At 44.2% G+C, this 8,313-nt stretch overlaps 1 long non-coding RNA gene across 2 annotated transcripts; it reads left to right on the top strand.

Annotated features, from left to right (window-relative positions):
• Positions 1-615: 615 nt before the first annotated feature.
• LOC131501703 (uncharacterized) lies at positions 616-7,816 on the top strand. 2 transcript variants are annotated; one of them, XR_009256857.1, is made up of 4 exons: positions 616-918; positions 1,894-2,041; positions 2,438-2,523; positions 7,533-7,816. It is a non-coding gene; the product is annotated as an uncharacterized LOC131501703 (long non-coding RNA). The 2 variants fall into 2 exon arrangements; XR_009256858.1 differs by lacking the exon at positions 7,533-7,816 and adding an exon at positions 4,583-5,727.
• Positions 7,817-8,313: the final 497 nt, after the last annotated feature.

The raw sequence follows: 8,313 nt of genomic DNA, 5'->3' as shown, positions 1-8,313 counted from the left end.
GCTTTAAGTGGAGACTTCTAGAAGGCATACGTGAGTCCAGATTTGCCTCCTTTGGGGGAGCACCTTTATCCCTGAGGTTGGAATAAGTGCCAATAAGTACTTTTTCAGTTGCCTACTTTCAGACCTAGAGTCCTGATTTAGAACCACCATACAATTTGGAATGGTCACGTTACTATTTCTGGTGTATAATTATTTGAAGTTTTGTATTTTGTTGCCTGTCAGACGTCTTAAAGATAATGTACCCAAGAAGATGATGTTGGCGCAACATCTCGAGATGGTCTGCAGTGCTTAACCATCTTGACAAAAAATGGACCACAGATGGGAAGGGCCTGAGAGTTTCTCCTTCCAAGCTTCCTTGTTACTCAAATGTGGCTTTAAGTAGCTTCCAGCTGCTACGCGCGACAACCAGAAAAGGTCCTGCCTGGTACTGAGGTACCACTAAATGTAGAAAACTTGAATCTTTATCAGCAGTGCTTTTCAAAGAAAGATCTTTATCAAAGGGGGGGGAGATAAGACAAGGTTAATAAAAGGAAACCTTGTTTAGGATGGAGTTGGGAGGCCGGCAGGGGGAGCTCTCATGCTCAGCGCTAGTCAACGACAGAGCCAGCAGGAAGAGACGCACCTTGCACGGGATAGGCTACCTTAGCTAGTACTTTACTGCTCCAGCGGGAGGAAGACCTGGCAACAGCCCAGCCAATGGGAGGCAGTCCCAGCTCAGCCAATGAGAAGCCACTGTACTTCAGACTCCCAGTTTCCTCCAGTGGACTTTTCGTTTAGAAGGGCCTTCCCTACTTCCCCCTTTCCCCTGGAAAAGAGCATTCCTCTCCTTTGTTCTCCAGACTTGCCTGTGGTTCTGCCGAAGCTTGCTGGTCCTAGGTTGCAATTCTCTGCTACTCCCAGATAAACCCATTTTTCCTGGTAAAATAACTGGCACTTTTATTTATGTATTTAAAAGTTTATGTATTTATTTTGTGAGAGAGCGAGCACACACGAGTGGGGGAGGGGCAGAGAGCGAGGGAGAGAGAGAATCCCAAGCAGGCTCTGCACTGGCAGCGCAGAGCCTGACTTGGGGCTCAATGTCACGAACCATGACACCATGACCTGAGCTGAAGTCAAGAGTCAGATACTTAACCAACAGAACTACTCAGGTGCCCCCTGGCAGTGTGATTTTTAAGGTTAACAAGGGTTACTTATTCTCAGACCATCTTCAAATTTAAACATGATTTGTAAGGATTTCTCTCATTACTTAAAGACAAAAGAAAACAATTGACACAAATTCAATGTTAAAAATATTTTGGAGGATTTGGTATTTATTGACACAAACACAAAGTTGGCGAAGTGAATTACGGGAGTATTAATTTTTTCTTTTTCCTGTGCATTTCGGGGGCTCAGGGTTTTTGACGATGCGGGTGCCATTTAAATGAAAATATGAAGTTGATTTGGTTTTGATACTTGCAAAGACCACTGCACAGTTCCAACTTTCTATTCAAGCCAAGAAATCACAGAAATCTCATTAAAATGAGATTTTGAGAAGAATTGAAATTTTTTGCTTTATGTGCAATTTTAGATCTATTCCCTCTACCACTCAAATAGACCTTGAATCTTAACGTGTTATAAAAAAAATGAGGCCAAGACTTTTTTTAAAAAAAGATTGCTTTTAATTTTTCTTCATGTGTAGAAAATATATTTCCAACATAGAAAAAAATTTAAATGCAAAAGTTTTGGTGTATGTATTTCTGTGCAGTTTTCTGGGAAGGAGGGGCATAGCTTTCTTCAGCTTTTTCGAGGAGTCTGTGGTGCTCATAAAGGAAAGAACCATAGCATATGGCCAGGTTGGGCACTGTGACCTCTTTTCCACCTGGTTCTAATTACTCCCAATCACTGGTTGGTTAGGCTGCGAAGTTGTCGGTGTGCCTTTGTACCTCAGCCAACTACCCTTTGAGACCCCCCCCCCCCCCAAACTCAGGAAGTTTAATCAGTCCAGTCCCTGGCCCTTAAATCAATCAGGACCTCATTGAAGTTCTGCGTGAATCTCCCAAAGGTAAACAGATTTCTGTTTAAATGTTATTGCTCTCATTAGCATCAGCTGTTTTCATTATAAACGTGCTGAGATGTACTTTCTAATCCAGTTTATAAATTATACTTACTACTTTGAGATGTTGAAATATCTATCTATCTATCTATCTATCTATCTATCTATCTATCTATATTCATTCATCTCTGAGGAGCCTTTACTACCTCGCTCAGTGGACCCTTTGCCTGTGTGGTCTCTGAGTTCCTGCTCTTAAAACCTGTGGTTTATCTTCTGCCCCCAAGTGTTTCTTCTTTGACTCCTTTACTGGCATGTTTTTCCTCCTTCAATGCTATTGCATGGCTGTCCTTCAAGATCCAGTACTAACACGTTTTTTTTTTTTTCTCTCTACACTGGTTCCTGCAGAGTAGCCAGCTACCAAGTTTTCACCATCCTGCCACCTCGGTCCTCGCTTCTGCTATGTGCACTGCAACCTGGCTTCCTGGGGCGTGGTAAGTACTTTTAGCTGGTCTGTGGTTTATTTCAGTAGTTACATATTGATTGGAATGTTGCTTTCCACGTATAGCAAGGAATACTGGTTTCCAATTACCTTAGTTGCATGAAGTTTCCTATTTAAAAATGCACTTAAATTAAAAAATGAGTTGATTGACAGCAGGGATTGACCAACTTTTTCTGTAAAGGGCCAAATAGGAAATATTTTCAGTTTTGTGGGCTACATGGCCTGTATTGCAACTACTCGATTCTGCCGTGGAAGCGTGAAAGCGGCTGTAGACAGTCGTACACAAATGGGTGTAGTCAGGTTTGGCCTGCAGCTTGCTGAGCCTTGATTTCAAGGAACTTATTAAAACAAGAATTCAGGGAGTAAGTGGACATAGTAGAAACTTAAAGCGGAATGTACATGTTTTAGGATTGAGACACTTGGTTTAAGCTATCCCTTTGTTCAGTATGTGTTCTCTGTTGCAACTACTCTGTGCATTCAGGGTGCTCAGAACATACATCTTCTGTCTTGAAGGGGCTTAGTCCACACAGAGAGACAGACAGAAGAACAGGTAATTACAGTAGGCATATGTGTGCCTGTGCGTGTAGGAGGAAGAGTGGCTCTGTTGGTCCTGAACAAACTTCCCTTTTCCCCACCTTCTCTAGAATATTCACCTATATGTGTTATTATATACTTTATGCTAGCTTTTGCCCATTTTACAGACAAGGAAACTGAGGTCCAGAGAGGTTAATGAATTGCTGAAGGTCACAGAGCTGGTAAGGGGAGGGAGCGGGATTTGAACCGGATAGTCCGACTCTAAGATCAATGTCCCTAGTCCCCACAGTGCTCCCCTTGCCTCAGTTACCTTGACTAAAGAATTAGTTCATCCCACCAGGACTATTTGGTATAGCAGACCGGCCTAGTCTCTGAAATTTGTCAACCTAGGGAAATGCCCTTGATATCCTCCCTCTCATAATACCCCTGCAAAGGTGACTCAAGCAGTGTAGATGGGAGAAGCTGGTCTCTTCACCTGCACCAGAGGTGGACTGAGGACTTGCTTACCAACCAGAAGCTGTAGGTTGTACGTTAACAATCACCCTGCACTTCTGTATGAGTCACTAGATGTTGGACACTCTCCTAGGCACTTTGCATGGCTTGTCTGTATAATTAATTAATCCTCATAACAACCATTTGAGGGGGTGTATTAGTTTCCTATGGCTGCTGTAACAAATTGCCACAAACTTGGTTGCTTAAGAGAAATTTTTCTCTCTCTTCGTTCTGGAGGCTGGAAGTCTGAAATCAAGGTGTTGGCTAGGATGTGCCCCCTCTGCAGCCTCTAGGGGATGCCGACTCTCCCGGCGTCTTGTGGCTGCCCCTGCCCCATCTGGTGGCCCCCGCCCCCTCTGCTCCCTGGCTTGGGGCTGCATGACTCCCATTTCTGCCCCCACCATCACATGGTATTTCCCCTGGGTGTCTGTCTCTGTGGCTCCAGATCTCTCTCCTCACAAGGACATTGGTCATCACACTTCGATGCTACCCTAATCCACCGGGATCTCATCTTAATTTGATGATATCTGCAAAGACCCTGTTTCCAAATAAGGTCACATTCACAGGTGTTGGGGGTTAGGACTTCCAACTTTTGAGGGGGGACACAATTTGACCCACAACAGGGAGGTACTGTTACTGTTTCCATTTCATAAGTGAGGATCCAAGGCAAGGCATCGTGAAGTTAAGAACCTGTCCAAAGTCAGGCCGCCAGGGTGGCTCAGTGGGTTAAGCGTCCGACTTCAACTCACGTTACGATCTCGCGGTCTGTGAGTTCCAGCCCCTCTGTGCTGACAGCTCAGAGCCTGGAGCCTACTTGGGATTCTGTGTCTTTCTTTCTCTGCCCCTTCCCCAACTTGTGCGTGCGCACACATGCTCTCTCTCTCAAAAATAAACAAACATTAAAAAAACAAATAAAAGAATCTGTCCAGAATCAAACAGCTTTATTAGCAGAACCTGGATTCGAACTCAGGTATTCTGAGAGTCTGTGCTCTTAACCACTGTGTTAACAACTGCTTTGCCTGCAGAGCTGCCTGGCTTGGCACTTCAGGCACGCTGGGCCCTCCCTCCCGCGGCATCTGGTGACAACAACCATGCACTGAATTAGCTGAACACGAATGTCTAAAGCCCTGTGGCTGCATCAGGGTGGCTCCCAGGAGCCTGAGGACAGGTGAGGCGCTCGGCTGTGCATGGGGATTCTTGTTTACCTCAACAGGGAATCAGGCTCCCAGTGCGGCCAAGTTGGGCACATGACCAGCTCCTGCTGCCACCCGGGTAATTGGTTTTCTGTGTTCATTTCAATAATGAACGGCATTAAAGGAGGCTGGAGATGCAAGGGAGATACAAGCATTGTGGAAGGAACAAAGAGATTTTAATGTGTTGAGTCGGGTTCTGGGAAAGATGAGGGACATGATAATCGAGTATTAAAACAGAAGAGATTATGCAGTGGTCCTCACACCATCCATCACCGCCCTCGTCCTGGGCGGGTGGCAGAACTGAGTCTGCCGAGATCCCGGCATTATCTCCGCAGTTTATTTACATCTCAAATCAGGTTGCACTGACAGCAGCTAAAGAAATTCCAGGGAAGAGATGTAACTGCATGATCTATTTCCTACAGAAAGTGCAAACACAATACAGACTATCTGGTTAAATATATCATCCCAGAAATGATCCAACCGCCGAATGCTTAAGTCTGTACTTTATATTTCTCGTTGTCGTGAGACCATTACACGCCCTCAGAGACCACCTGCCTCTCCCCTTCTCTACCTTTCTGTCTGCTCCTTCAAGACCCCTCCTTCCCCCTTGCCTGAGATGTCAGTGCTCCCCAGGGCCTGACTTCCACATTATTTCCTTGTCTCCATATTTGCCTGGACAGCCTCATTTCCTTCAAGGCTTTCACTACCGGCTGGATGTGTACTGATGACTTCCAGACTGACCTTTTGGAGGTGCCCAACACTTGTTTTTCCCTTCTCAGTTATTTACATGGCCCTTCTCAGTTAACTACATCTTCATAGTTAAAACCTAGACAATATGAGGAGTCTGCAAACCCCCCCCCTCTCTTCTTTGTCCTGTATGTGCCTGGTTCCTGTCTTTATGGGAGAGCAGTGCTGGGTTCTTATGACTCCTTCCAGAGGCTCTTTACATATATAGAAGAAAATACAAATATAAATGCTAATTTTCCCTCGTTTTCTCCTCAAATGTTCTACACATATTCTGTACTTTGCTTTTTTCACTTTTGATCTTTCCATGACAGTATTTAGAGAAGTTCATTTTTTTTTCTTTTTATTTAAAAAAATTTTTTTTTGAGGGACACCTGGGTGGCTCAGTCGGTTGAGTGTCCGACTTCGGCTCAGGTCATGACCTCATGGTTCTTGGGTTCAAGCCCTGCATCGGACTCTGTGCTGACGGCTCAGACCCTGGAGCCTGCTTCAGATTCTGTCTCTCCCTCTCTCTCTGTCCTTCCCCTGCTCACTCTCTGTCTCTCAAAGGTGAATAAATGTTAAAAAATTAAAAAAAATTTTTTTTGGAAATGTTTACTTACATTTGAGAGAGAGTTGAGAGTGTGTGAGCAGGGGAAGGGCAGAGAGAGACTGAGACAGAATCTGAAACAGGCTCCAGGCTCTGAGCTGTCAGCACAGAGCCCGATGTGGGGCTCGAACTCACGAGCCATGAGATCATGACCTGAACTGAAGTCAGACACTTAACTGACTAAGCCACCCAGGCACCCCTTTTTTTCTTTTTTAAATTCACAATTGCACAGTGTCCCATTGTCTGGTGGCTGTCCCATAATTTATTTTGCCAGTCTTCTAACAGTGGACATTTGAGTTGTTTCTAGTCACTTGATGTGATGGTTAATTTTATGTGTCATTTTGTCTGGGCCATAAGGTGCCAAACATTTGGTTAAACATGATTTCTGGGTATGTCTGTGAGGGAGTTTCTGGATGAGATTAGCATTTGATTCAGTAGACTGAGTAAACACATTGCCCTCCCCAATGTGGGTGGGCCTCATCCAATCAGTTGAAGGCCTGAAGAGAATACAAGGCTGAAGTATTCTCTCTCTGCCTGTCTTCAAGATGAGACATTGGTCTTCCTTGCATTTGAACTCGGACTCAGACTCAGACTAGAACTATACCACTGACTTTCCTGGGTCTGGACTTCTCAGCCTTTATAATTGCATAAGCCAATTCCTTATAATTTCTCTCTCTGGATATAGTTATAGATAGATGAATAGGGAAAGATAGAGATATACAAAATACAAATCCCAAAGGGGGTATAGATCTATTGCCATGGTTTTCTCAACACATGCCTTTCTAGCACCTCTGATAGGTGAGGAGGAATCGAGAGAGAGAGAGAGAGAGAGAGAGAGAGAGAGAGAGAGAGAGTGAGTGAGTGTCGGGGAGGGAGGTTGGTAAAGACTTCCTACCCAGACAGGACAGCAACACTGGCTCAGGGAGAAGGAGGAGAGAGTGTTAGGGAAGGAAGATATAATCCCTGGCTGGGCCTTTTTTTTTTAAGAGATAGAGTGTGCGAGTAGGGGAGAGGGACAGAGGGAGAGAGAGAATCTTAAACAGGCTCTATGCTCAGTGTAGAGTGTGATGTGGGACTCGATCTCACGAACCTGGGATCATGACCTGAGCTGACTGAGCCACCCAGGTGCCCTCTGGCTGGGCCTTCTTTTATCAAGAGCAATCATGATCTTGACTGATTTGGATTCTGGGCAGAGGAGCTTATGTGCATTGTTATTATAGGGGACAAACCTTGACCCACTCTTACACACTGAATTGCATTTCCTTAAAATTCGTATGTTGAAGGCTTAACCCCCAAAGTGACTGTATGTGGAGGTAGCGCCTTTAGGGAGGGAGGTAGGGTGAAATGACATCATAGGGATGGATCCCTGATCTGATAGGACTGATATCCTTATAAAAAAAAGGAAGAGACAACAGAGTGCTGTCTCTCTTTTTCCCTCCATGAGCACAGAGGAAAAGCATGTGAAGATACAGCAACAGGGCAGCATCTTCAAGCCAGAAGAATGTCCTCACCAAGACCAACCCTGGAACCTTGATCTTGGACTTCTAACCTCCAGAACAATTAGAAAATACATGTTTGTTGTTTAAGCCACCTAGTCTATGGTATTTTGTTATGGAGGCCCAGCAGACTAATGTACCCATGTTGTTTTAATTAACTTTAGTTAGATAAGTAAGAGTTACTTTGAATCTCCTTGTAAAAAAAAAAAAAAAAATCATTAAAGAGTTTTTAACCAACATCTCCTACCTTGGTTCTTTAACCCGGCAATTGGCAATCTGTGGCCCACCGTCCCTATCTGGCTCTCTCTCTGGTTTTGAAATAAAGTTTTATCAGAACACAGCTTATTCATTTATAGATTGCCTATGGTTGCATTTGACATATCTGTGATTATCTACAGCAAAGATCTTATAAGGCCTGAAAAACCTAAAATATCAACCATCTGGCTCTTTATAAAAGATCACTGACTACTGCTGTAGACCATTTCCAGATGTAAGCAGTGTTACCAGTTTGGTGTGGATTATTTCAGTTTAGATGGCACAGCATTACTTGGGGTATGCATGCGTGTGTGTGTGTGTGTGTGTGTGTGTGTGTGTGTGTGTGTTACAGTAATGGTATCCCATCCTTCGGGGAGTCTTGGATTTGTCCATGTTAGTAGACAGATCTACTTCACAGGTTTAACTGCTGCATGGTATTCAAAACTATGAACATACTTTTTTATTCCATCATTTTCTCA

Source organism: Neofelis nebulosa, chromosome 18 (assembly GCF_028018385.1).
Source record: "Neofelis nebulosa isolate mNeoNeb1 chromosome 18, mNeoNeb1.pri, whole genome shotgun sequence".
Classification (NCBI taxonomy): Eukaryota; Metazoa; Chordata; class Mammalia; order Carnivora; family Felidae; genus Neofelis; species Neofelis nebulosa.
This window is presented reverse-complemented; position numbering and strand designations above follow the sequence as displayed.